We start from the raw sequence: 12778 nt of genomic DNA on the forward strand, positions 1-12778 counted from the left end.
GAATTATTGATAGGTGATACTAAGGATGATTTCCATGTAAATATGTTGAAGAAGTACGAAGAAACGGGTCCCGAACGGTACGCACCCACGGTAGCATGTGCGGTAGAGACCTAGGAGACAGGTGATATTTCCGAGGTGCCCACGTGCAGTGGGCTGGAAAATGCAGGAGGGGATGAAGTACTTATGAAGTCGAATTTGAATGAAAGCAGGCGATTACAGCTCTACTCCAAATCAAGAGGGAGAAGTTTTCGGGTGGGCGAAGCAAAACGGAGGTCAGAGGTTACAAATTAGAGCTCTCTAAAAATAGAGCCAACGGAAGAGCTTTAGGTATCTCTGCGATGTAATTTGTTTTTGCTGTGTTAATGTATCTCAGGGATTTATCGTGCTATTGTTGCTGTTGTTGGTGTTATGTGATTATACAAGGAAGTGTGTTTTAGACATCAACATGTTTGTTAATGACTGTACGGACAACGGCATTGCTGTGTTAGTGTTCTGAAAACGCCGTTTGGTGTGCTATGTTAGTGGTGTGCTCATGGTGTGTGCTGGACCTCTGCGGTGTGTTGTGTGCTGGGTCCAGAATCGCCACAGAAGATAGTCGGTTGGCTGGATGGCTTGAAGATGATTATGACGTGGGCAGTTTTTCATAGAAAAACTCTTGAAAGAGGGGCCCTTGTCACATATATTAAGGAACCTAAATTAAATATTAGAGAAAATAAGTGTCAAGAAGACGACGTGAATTAACCGAAGAATACAGTAGGTGAAGAAGAAACATTCGGTGAAGTGGAGAGAGGTGATTGGTGGGGAAAAGAAGAAGACGACGTCAGGGCTTACGTGGACTAACAACGAGGCTTTAAAAGGGCGAGTGAGAGCGAGGCACGGGGGGGGGGGGGAGTGACAGCAGAGACGCGGAGACTCCGGCGGGTCAGGGACACTTTGGCTGGAAGAGAGCGACGCCGGCTACTGCTCCGGTGAGCTCGCGTTCTACGGCATCGCATCGTGGTCTGCCTGCCGTGCCTGAGCCCGTTCCGGGGAGTCAACAAAGGACGCTACGGCTGCTACGGCCAGGGGCGTCTCCAGCGCTGCTGCCACCCATCCGGGTGGTGCCCCCAACGCCAACAACAGCGGCATCACCTCCACGGGCGCTTGGGCCGGGAGCTTATACATGCGACGCTGACAGCGACGCCAGCCTAAGCACGTCGAACGCCGCCTCGACGCTGCCTACTGGATCCATACAACGCCGCAGCCACACCGAAACAACCGTGAGCACGAACGCCGACCGCTAATAGTAGAACGCTAGTAGTAGACGCTGGTAGCAGTGTGCCCGGGTCGTGTGTATTTATAGTATTTGTGCATTGTGTTAGTTTTGTGTTCTAGTCTGTGTGTCACGTAGGGTGTATTAAATGCGCGTTTGTGTGTGTACACCTGTCGCCTAGTCCATTCTTTCGGTCAGAGTGTTCTCCGGGGAGATCCGTGCGATTAGATGTGCCTCGCACAGTTCCGCGATGGTGTTGTAGATCCCAAGTTTAAGAAGTCTTTCCGTAGGGGTGCCGTGGGGTAGTCCCAGGGCTGCTTTATACGCCTGTCTTATGATCCCCTCTATTTTGTTCTTTTCCGCCAGCCCTAGTTTGAGATATTGGATGGCTTATGTTATTCTGCTTATAACACAAGCCTGAACCATTCGGCACAAATCTTGCTCTTTGACTCTACAGCGTAAGTAGTTTGTTCGGTCAAAAAACCGTTGACGTAGTCGGACGGCATGTCGGAAACAATCGGGGGCTGCGTAAAAAAACTCGTATCCTATGCAAACCGTTTGCCGCAGAACATTCCAGGTGCTGTCATAGTTGGATAATTGAATTAAATTGGATATGGTAGGTTTTTTGAGAAAAGGGATTGAAATTTTTTTAGCTAATTAACTCAGTAACTTCCTCACATATCTAGCTGGACACCAGAACTGCGGCTTAAGGGAAGGCATACAAGATCGAGGGAAAAAGAAAGAGGCGCAGCAGTGGAGGGCTCCGGAATAATTTCGACCTTCAAGGTGTCGCACAGCACATGAGCGCCATTGCGTTTTGCCTCCATCAAAATGCTGCCGCTGAGGTCGGATTCGAACCCGGGTACTCCAGCTCAGTATCCGAGCGCCCTAACCACTGAGCCAGCGCTGCAGGTTTGAGATGCCTATGAGAGCTTTTATTAGCATCTGTAGCCACTATATGAAAACGCCTCAAAATATTCAACCTATAAAACCACCCTTTTTATGAACAGTCTTTTCGTTTCTGTACTGGAAGTGCACATCTAAAGAAGTAACTGGAGTAAAATTCAATAACTGGTGGTTGGATGTTACGATCATTTACTTATTTAGTATTAAAAGGGGGCAGTGGGGCGGGTGGCGTCATGGTCAGCGTCTCGTTGCGCATAACAGTGACCGCAAGCTGAAATGCAGATGTTCCGAAAGTTATTCTCAAGTTCATGTTGGAGGTAATTTCAGTGCGTAGGGTCGAATGACACAGAAAGGAGACAAAACAGGCGCTAGACTACTATAATTTATTTAATTTTTATTGCGTAACAACGCCAAAACTTTTAAAGTGTTTCTGTTAGCGATGATACGACCACGGAACACTCTAAGAAAAAAAGGACTAAAAGGGGTAGGGAGGTTAGTCCTTTGGGGGACCAAGTGATTTGCCTCAACCATTCGTCCTTTTGGGGATCAACTGCAAGGGGATATACAGTTAGTCTCTGAACGACTAACTGCTGGGAGACTAATGGTTGCACCTTGCAGATGGTCCTCAAGAGACTAACACTTGATCCTTGATAATGATCCCTGAGGGAGCAAATGTTACCCTCTAAGGACTAACATCTGATCCTCAAAATGATCTCTGGGAGAGCAAATGTTACTCCCTCAGGATTATCTGTTTATCTTCAGAAATGGTCCCTGAGAGAGGAAATGTTCCCGCCTCAGGATTAACTGTTGATCTATTTGAATGATTTTCCAGGGACTAATCATTAATCCATTGAGACAAAATTTTCATCCACCTGTGGATGACATGGTTATCCTTGCCAGACCCATGCAGGCATGCTAGCTGAGGTTGGCAGTGCTTCTCACCACTCCACGAACATGTGTAGGAATGTGAAACTGGACAATTTAATTTCAGCTTGAGAATTTTTATTTTCCCAAAACAGTTTGTGCCAAACGCACAAGTGGAGTTGGCCGTAGGCCACTGTCGACGTTGATGAGCCTGCACAGCAAGTCAAATGACCGCTGTGCTTTTTTGTCAAAAACGATATTAAATGCCCAGTACAAGACCATCCGTGTTGCAAGTGCCGCCAGCAGGCTTGTCTCGTTGACACAAATCTTCTCAAGGCAAACAGAAAAATCTGACCTTGTCAGAATGCCTCCGCTATGCACTACAGTTGGGATATAGTGCACAGCTGCAGGATCCTGTAAAAAAAGAACAAACGCACACACAAGTTTTAGAAAAGAGTGTTTTGCAAATCATTCGAGAAATCCCAAGTTCAGACACCTCCAGCCTTGCATGTAAAGGAAGCATTTGCAAGCTTGTCCCTCCACAATGCTTAAAACATATTAAAAGGTGGCTTACTAGAGCTAATTAGCTAACTAGGCCACCTAAGCAAAAATGTTGCATTTAAACCAAGTCAGCTGCTCTGCAGGTCATTTATTAGTCAATTGCTTGGATGCCTGAACAATGACTGGCTGCGATAGTGACGCCACTATGCCTCAGTGTGAGATGGAATCCTTCAATGGTGATAGAGTTTACTGTAGCAGCACACCTGATTCGAGTTCGATAGCAATTGAGAATTTCTAAGCCTCTGAAAATGTCCATGTAACATTGGTATGAAGGCTAGTATGCAAAGCCATGTTATTATATAAAATACTGTGTATTTTTTTTCTTCAGCATGATGCAGTATATTTGTTTAACTTGATTAAGAAACCACTGAAAATTTCATGTAACAAGATTATGAAGGCTAGTATCCAAAGCTATGTTATTATATCAAATACTGTGTATTTGTTTTCTTCAGTCTAACACGGTATAGTTGTTTAACTTGTTTAAGAAACAAAAGTAATGTCAAATGCATTCTCAAGGAGAAAAAAGAACTGCATGCCCCCAGCACCCCAAAAAACATTCCTGCTCACACATGCGGTTTTAGAAACTTACGCATGGGCGGACGAAAGTCTCCACTCTTCCTTTCACCAAGCTTCGCAACAGGCATACTGCTGCCGTGACTGTTGTCTCTGAAAGAGTGGCGAATGAATTTTAAATACAGTGACATGAAACATGGAGACATAAAAAGAGCACCAAAATTAAATAAAAAATAAATTCTGATCTTTATTGCTTGTTACAATATGCTTCAGTCCGAAGGTCCTGCTCCAGCCAACTTTTTACTGCATGCCGAATATATTAGTGCCTTCAAGAGGCATCAAGGAAAGTGCGTTGTCATCCCAGAATGGCTGCACTGGAGATAACCAAAATAAAAGGTGCGCCACACTAACTACCCAAGCAATGCGCTGCTACATTTCACACTAGAAGGCATAACAAATTAAGCAATAGACCTGTATATCAAACACATTCTTGAAGTGATAGCTGCCAATTTGGGGTTAACTAGACATAAACCAAGAACAATAGTTCAGGCAGAATGTAAAGTAGTAGCGGAGCTTGCTGTCAGGCAAGATGGTTCATAGTTCTAAGTAGCAGTAAAGCGCCAGCGCAAGACAAACAGGCATCACACATTGCCCACTTTATCTGCTTTATGCAATTTGTTTTTCAGGTGAGGAAATATTCAAAAAACAACACACATGCAGAATGAACAGCTGTAAACAGTATGCATTCATGCATAGAATTTCAAGATCCACAATTTGGCTTTTAAGAGCTGTACAGATACTTCGCTAGTGCATTTCCTTTTTTTTTATCCATAAGCTTCCAACAACTTTCTGGTGCAAAATCTTTACCACATGCATCCGTGGCCACAATGTTGTAATAAATGTTCTTCTGTACATGTTAATGACCACAAACGTAGGTGCCTCGTTGGCCTACATGGGTCTTCCCACAGGTCAACAGAATTTCATAAACAACCCGGCTCCAACATGGCACAAACTTTTTGGCCCTTTTTTTCTTCCATAGCACAAAATGTGCAACTAAATTTGGGCGAGCTTTTGAGCAGCAGCAAACACAACTTGTATACCATGTCTGTCAGCTATTTTCTTTTTCATGAGCAACCTTATGTGCATATGGTATTTCGAGTTTAGCTGCATCATTTTTTCCTCTTTGCATTGCTTCCACAATATGCACCATTTCTTTTTTAGAAAACTTCCTCAGCATGAAGTGATAACCGCACAGGGGAACCCAGCTAACAACAACCGTTTCAACAAGCTTGTTAAAACTTAAATACGTGATTACGTGACCTCAAAAGAGCAGATTCGAGACAAGCTGTCAATAGCTTGCTTGACTATATTAGAGTGTGCCGAAGCACAAGAAAGCAGCTCCTGTGCTTGTAGTGAATATTCCCAGACCTGTAGAAACAAAATTCACTTAAAATAATATTATGGCCCAAAACTACAACAAAATGACCGCTTACCCCCTCCAACCGAGGAAGCTTTTGTGCTGGCCAAGCAAAAGGACCCATATCCCAGAGGCCAGGCACCCCTGGGCTGGCGCCCAAGGACGTCAATTTCTGGTGATGTGTACACACCTCCCCGCTCGATAGGGGTAGAATCCTCTCTCGTGTGAATCCCGCTTAAAGTGCGCAGTTGATGAGGTGAGCGAGAGAGAGCTAAGGCCTGGTTCAGCCATATCTAAGAATTGTTTGCATGGCTCCATAAAAAAAGGGCGGGGGCATTTATTATGCGAGCTGATCCCCCTAGTCCCCGTTCTCTTCGGGACTTTATTCTGCTGCAGATTGACACTTGCTCCTCAGTTCTCCAGCCTTCACTAAACAAAGACCCATCTTTCCCTTTCCTGCTGAGCATAGCCACAGAAGGCAGTCCCTGCAGACCAAATTAGTGATGCTCGCCTAGTGTGGCCTTCACAATGTGTGGAAGCTCATGCAATAAGGGCAGGTAGGAAGCACTATGAGTGTGCCAGAAACTGCTTACACCTCTCACTGCTAGGCTGCGTATTGAAATGTAGTGGTCGACACAACAAACTTCAGCACAGGTTTTCTATGAGCAGTAAGCATTTAAATGACTTTGGTAGCATTTCCTAGCTCGGACATTCAAACCATAGTTCAACATTCATAGTACTCTAGACTATATCACTCTTAATGGCATATTCTTTCCAATGCACTTTGCAAGGAACAAAAGCGCGACTGGAAAGCTTACATTGCTCAATGCTACACATGCTTGGGCCTTACCGATGCACTCAAAATAGGGAAAGTATTTATCTGTGGCCGTCACAGAAATGGGTGATGCATGAACTGGGTTCCACTGTGGCCGAAAAAACTGTGGGAATATTCCACTTTCATGTAATATCCTCAGTCTGTCAGTCTACAAGCGTAGAGCCCCTACACAAGTGGATACGATAAGCTATATATATGCCGACAATATACAGTATAATATGTGTACCATATACTGCAGCTTCCGAAGTGCCATCGATGCGGGCATCGAAGTCTTCTAGGAAGCCTTCCAGGTGGCGCTTCTTTCGAGCTGCATGCACATTGTTTTCTTTTGTGCGATGAAGTGCCTCTTCAAGCCGTTCCAAGATTGGCCCGCTTGTGATCAGCTCAAACTCCAGCTGGTCCTACAAATGGAGAACACGAGCATAAAATAACAGTAATGAAGAACTGTATCACATCGGTTGCTTTAGGACAGAATAAAACATGGAAGCACAGGTATAACACCAAGTTTGTCATGTTACGAAGTTCACGAAAAGAAATTTGCAGGCTGCTTACATAGCTCCCAAGCAAAGAAAGAATTCGGCAGAGACCACTTATGTGCATGAGTGCGAAAGCATTACCATACAATCGTAAAGCAAAGCATACATAATCAGCCATTCTCTGCTTTAGACTCACAGATCGTATTGAGTTCTCATGCCACTCATGGCTGCGCACTACAGCAGATAAAGGGACACTGAGGAGAAATTGAACTTGGCTTGTATCGATAGAATACCAGCTCCTGATTACAAAAACGCCGCTCTTACTCAAAACAAAGGACTTGTAAGGTAGAAAATAGCAACAACCAAAATACAGGTATCGCGGCCACAGGTCAATCTCGCAAGCACAAGCGTGGTGACGTCATAGGACAAGGAGCCGCGAATCTCTGAGGCTGACAAAGGCAGGTTGCGCGGTTCAATATTGAAGTAAGTTTTGTTGTAAAACCGATAGTGCACTTTTATCACACAAGGAAGACAGTCAAAAGACAACCTGAATGTTGGAAGCAAAGAAAGCCGATGCTTGGTGGCGCCACAGGTGGCCAGGAGAGTTTCGACTTGTTATGGCGCTTCGCGTCTATGAGCTTTGTGTGCCTCATGGCTTTGTTTTTGACGCGTCTCGATTTACAAGCGCCGAACATCAGAGGAACTCCAAGTGCAACTTCAAGTGCTAGTTAACCTTCGAAGGAGCCTGTGAACGCTTGACAGATGATCGCCACGGTCGATGAAAAAATATGATGGCACGATGGTCGGTGATCGTACAAGGAGCACTTGTGTCTTCGCACACACACCCGACTAAACGTTCCTAGCTGTGCCAGTCAACATCGAACTACTTAATGGAAATCGTTTGTTAGGGACGGGAGACAAGGTACAAGGCAGTTCAGAAAAATTGCTGATGGCCTAGCTTTGTTAGGCCAGGATATACGTAGCGAAAGTGCGGATATTTCTGCATTTTAGGAGTGCATTCACTAGATACGACTTTATTGATGGTAGTACCTTGAGCCGTTGTGGTAGCGTCTCCGCCTCAAACGCCAAATGCCCTGGTTCGATTCCGAACTTCGCACAGGATTTTTTTTCATTCAGTGTGTGGGTGGGGGGTTCAGTGGCTCCCATAGATGTCGCCACCGAATACATTGGTTAGCAGCTAAGCGCAGGCTCTGTTAAGGCGCGTTTATGCTCCGGCGTAACGCGCGCGCGTGCTGCAAGGCGACGTCACGTCGACCAAAGCGAGACCCTCTATACGCCATGAGCAAAACGCCGGTAGCGCCGCCTGTCGCCAACACCGCGAAGTGTAGGCGGGCTCGGTCGGGCGCTGTTCCCGCCAGCGTCTATGCATGTCCACGCGCGTGCGGTCGTGCGGGTGTTCTTGATTGTGATTAACGCTGCTGTCAGCCTTCAGCGATGTCGAGAAACAACTGCTGCGTAGTTGGCTGCTCGAATACCTACAAAAACTCGCCAGGAACGCACTTCTATAAGTTTCCGGTCCTGCCTCACGAGCAAGAGCGACGGCGGCGATGGATCGCGGCTGTACGACGCAGAAGGTGAGAAACCGCGCTATGTTTGCTTCAACATTCGATCGTTTTTCTTTTCTTTTTTGTCTTGCTTGAAGCGCTTGACCTTTAGCGAACGCTTCCCCGTTTAAACTTCGCCTCGTCAACAGTTAAAATCGCTGGCGAAGCTGTGATGTGCTCATTGCGCTTAGATGGTTTGAACAAAATGCTCCATGTTAAAAACAAGGTCGTGGTGCCTTTCAAGAATTAAGCATCAACGTGACACCTGTGGGCATTGAAAGCTTTAGATTGGGCGTACAACATTTGTGTTGAATGCTTTTAGCATGACTTCGCGGTAACCGTAACCGCCTGAACTTCGAAACATTTGTTCTGCGGTGAATGCGTAATCTCTCTACCCCGGCTATGTTACGCGTTGGGGTCACAATGAAAGAAGTTGTAAACTCTGTGAGACCTTCGTTTTTTATTAACCCTTGTAGTAGTTCTAGCATGCGTGGTTCTCTTTTTTGCATGAAATGAATTAATATGTTTTCATGCTGCTTTATTGCGGTTTTCTTTCGCCTCTGAAAGCCGCCGCGGTGGCTCTATGGTTTAGATGCTCGGCTGCTGACTCGGAAGACCTGGGTTCGATCCTAGCCGCGAAAGAAATGCTTAGGTGCCCGTTTTCTATGCGATGTTAGTGCACGTTAAAGAACCCCAAATGGTTGAAATTATCCAGTGTTTCACTGCGGAGTCGATCACAGCCTGAGTTTTTTGTGACGTTAAACTCGATAAACCATCTCTACTTTGAAAAAAAAAATTCAATTTAACATGTGATTTACCAGTAATATTTATTGCCTGGCTTTGCATTTGATTTCACTCTGTTAATATTGTGTCATGTGCCCTTTCAACTAATTGCTTAGTTCATGCACCTTTCTGTTATCTAATGGATCTTGTAGAGAGGATGGCAGCCCATGGGAGCCTACGAAAAACACCAGGATCTGCAGCAAACATTTTCTACACGGCGAGAGGTCAAATGATCCGAGAAGTCTTGCATACATTCCCAGCATATTCCCAAGTGTGTACAGATGCCCAAAGCCTGGAAGTTCAAAGAGGTATCAAAGGTAAAAATAAACTTGACAATAGATATTTTCTGCTCCCTTATGGGAGACAACTCGGGTAGAGCTGCAGCGTCATAAATGTGCTTGTTTCTGGTATTTCCACAAAGGCGTGGTATGCAGGAGTAAGTGTATGAAAATGAGACTAACTAAACCACCACTGTCATTTGATGGCACTGGTAGCTTACAATTGCTTGTTGCTTAATTTAAGACAAGTATTTTAATTACAAGATTATTCAGACTCTCTGGCACATTCCACGAAATTGTGTTAAAGAACATAGGTGGTTAAAAATAACTGCTGGATCTCAAAGAACCTATACATGCAATCCCTGTCTAGGAGGCAGTACCCGCCAAGATTGTAAATTATTTTACATTCATTTCATCCTCTGCTTTACGTTACTATCAAAGAAATTTCTTGGCAATGTGATGAGGGAATAGGAACTTAATTGCACTTTGTGGTCTGTGTTCAGCTCAGAGGTCTATTTTATCATGCAGGCAGAGGCACAAGGTAAGAAAGGCACAATTTGTGCATACAGAAGAGTGTCCCATGTACTGTGCATAGCTATATATATCAGAACTGCTGTTCCTTGGGGAAAGGCCATTGCTATATAAGAGTGGACTTTATGTTTTGTTATGGTTGCAGGTTGCGTGCACGTGAGCAAAAGGAGGACAGCGTTCCTTCGGATAGCCCACCACTTGAGGATGCCATGGATGACTGCAGTATGGAGGTGGAAAAGAGAAGTGTAAATACAATTTCTTTCATAGCTGCAAATGGATGTTTATCTTTAAATGTCAAGAAACGGCAAGAGTCTGTATATGAATTGCCCTTTGTCATTAGTGAGAAAAGCCATTAATACTGCTACACCACAGCTGTCACTTACTCATGTACCTGAGAGACTAATTTTTTAACCGGTTTCACTGCCGGGCTGCTTTACTGATGCACCTTTGTAGCAGTAATCTCTTGCTGCATCAGAAAACTTTATGCATGAAACAAATGACAATTTTGATGCTGCGTCACTGAATGCTAAATATGAGAAATTGACAGCTGGCGTTCAAGCATTAAGTAATAAGTCTTGCCAAGAACTGATCAAAGTGACGACAAGTATAGCAGGCCTGTAGTCTTCTGTGCTGATCACTTGACTCCATGTTTATTCACATTATGTGATAAACATAAAATCATTTGATTCTTATTTTTGCTGCTGTCACACTGCACCATGGCTGGGCTGCCACACGATGGCACAGGGAACTGCGTTGCTGTGATTTGGTTGACTTGCATTTAAATGGCTCATTACAGAGGTTTTAAAATAACAAGGGTTCCACATTTTATACATTGTACAGGTCGGATTGCACACAGACCCTTGTGCATGGAAAACAGAACTTGACATGCCAAGCCTGTTCTTTTGCTGCATGCAAGACTGCAATGCTGAGACGCAAGTAAGTGACTGGTTGTTTATCATTGTTGCACACTGCATGATTCTATTTCTGTGTGCGAAAGGTGTGGATTGAAGAGATTTAATTTCAGGCAAAAACAAGTTGCCACATGCACAGAAATTTAAAATTAAGGGCGGCCATATCCCATGGTTTTGATATCTTACTCACCATTTTCTTGACCCGAATTTATATTCTTTTTTTCTGTTTGTATTCCTTCTGTTTCAATTTCCTAATTTCATGGACATATCTACCGTATGTCTCTTGATTCTGCATGCTAGAGGCACACAATTTATTTTTCTTGTTTTTGAAGAATTGTGAAAATTAACAAATGAATTGAATTTCCATTAGGCCGTCCTTCCTATGAAGAAGAGCACCAAGGATGCTTCCTGGGGCACAACAACAGAGCTGAAAGACATTGCATGTGACCCGATGAATGTAGTGGTGTCGAACTCGAACACTCCAAATTTTCAAGGCTATGAGACACTTGCAGCTTGTAGCGAAGACAAGGCTGCAGACATACTCAAATCGATTGGAGGCATTTCAGTCCCAGTCTTTGAAAAGCTACGAGAAATAGTTATTGAATCTTTTAAAGCACGCAGATCTGAGGAGATAGTTAGTGCTTCAAACAAACTTCTCCTGTTTTTAATGAAGCTAAAACTAAATCTATCATACTGTTCTCTGGCAGTATTATTTGGTGTTCACAGGACCACCTGTTCTAGGTATTTCTTTTCCGTGCTGAATGTTTTGCACGAAAAGTTGAGGCCCCTTATATATTGGCCCTCACGATCGACTAATCAGATGATGATGCCAGAAAGCTTTAAGCCGCATTTTGCAGACTGTCAGGTCATTATTGACTGCACAGAGGTTGCTTGTGCGGCACCAAACACTGTGCATGAACGCGTTTTAATGTATTCAAATTATAAAGGGTGCTTTACTGTCAAGTTTTTAGTAGGCATCACACCAAGCGGCATCATAAGCTTTCTTTCAAGGCCTTATGGTGGTCGTGCCACAGATTCATTTATCACCTCAGACTGTGGAATTTGGCACCTTTTAAAACCTGGGGATCTTGCGCTGGCTGATAAAGGGTTTCCTCAGATAAGAAGCATGCTGGCAGAGCATGGTGTAAAATTCCAAATACCAGTTTTTGCCCGCCCTAATCAGCCATTTACCCGAGAAGAGGTGAATACCACATACACTGTTGCAAATGCTCGGATTCATGTAGAGAGGTCCATCCAACGGATAAAAATATACAGAATTTTGTCTGATAAGCTTTCCTCAGACCTTGTTCCTCATGTCGGAAAAACAATAGACATGTGCGGCGTGCTTGCGAATCTGCAAAAGCCAATTCTGAAAGCAAAGGACCATGCCTGAAAGTAAATGCATTTTGGATCTTGTAATGTCTATTGCTGGTTCACAAAATCATGCAGCATTAAGAGAGATTTTTTTAGTCATACCATGTAACAGTTGTGTTGAAAGTGAGACACAATGCATGCTTATGTCGGTTTGACCTTGAGAAATAAAGTTTATTGTTCTTATTTCTCAGTTTGATGTGATGATTTAGTAATTGCTGGGAGGAAATGCTTGAAGTAGAATGCCTGCAACCGTGGGACAGATGTGGCAATAAAATTCTCATCCACATGAACTTCAATGAGAATTTGCTGCTTCTTCGAGTAAACATAAAAGAAGCACTTCTGCATGCCAAGAACATACAGGGAAATCTGAATCTGCGTGTAATACTGGTGCGTCTTTTTCACTTCCAGCCTGCAGTCTTTAAATACTAAGTAAGGTACGTTACAGGATTGTTCGCTGAACTCGACAATATTTTTGTCCTTACATGTGTAAGGACATTTCACTTCAAGTAGGG

General features: G+C 44.0%; 1 long non-coding RNA gene across 1 annotated transcript; it reads left to right on the forward strand.

Moving 5' to 3' along the window:
- The first annotated feature begins 8163 nt into the window (after positions 1-8163).
- LOC144128032 (uncharacterized) lies at positions 8164-10282 on the forward strand. Its single transcript, XR_013313665.1, has 3 exons — positions 8164-8419; positions 9325-9489; positions 10127-10282. It is a non-coding gene; the product is annotated as an uncharacterized LOC144128032 (long non-coding RNA).
- Positions 10283-12778: the final 2496 nt, after the last annotated feature.

This window comes from Amblyomma americanum, chromosome 4 (genome assembly GCF_052857255.1).
Source record: "Amblyomma americanum isolate KBUSLIRL-KWMA chromosome 4, ASM5285725v1, whole genome shotgun sequence".
NCBI classification, from domain to species: domain Eukaryota; kingdom Metazoa; phylum Arthropoda; class Arachnida; order Ixodida; family Ixodidae; genus Amblyomma; species Amblyomma americanum.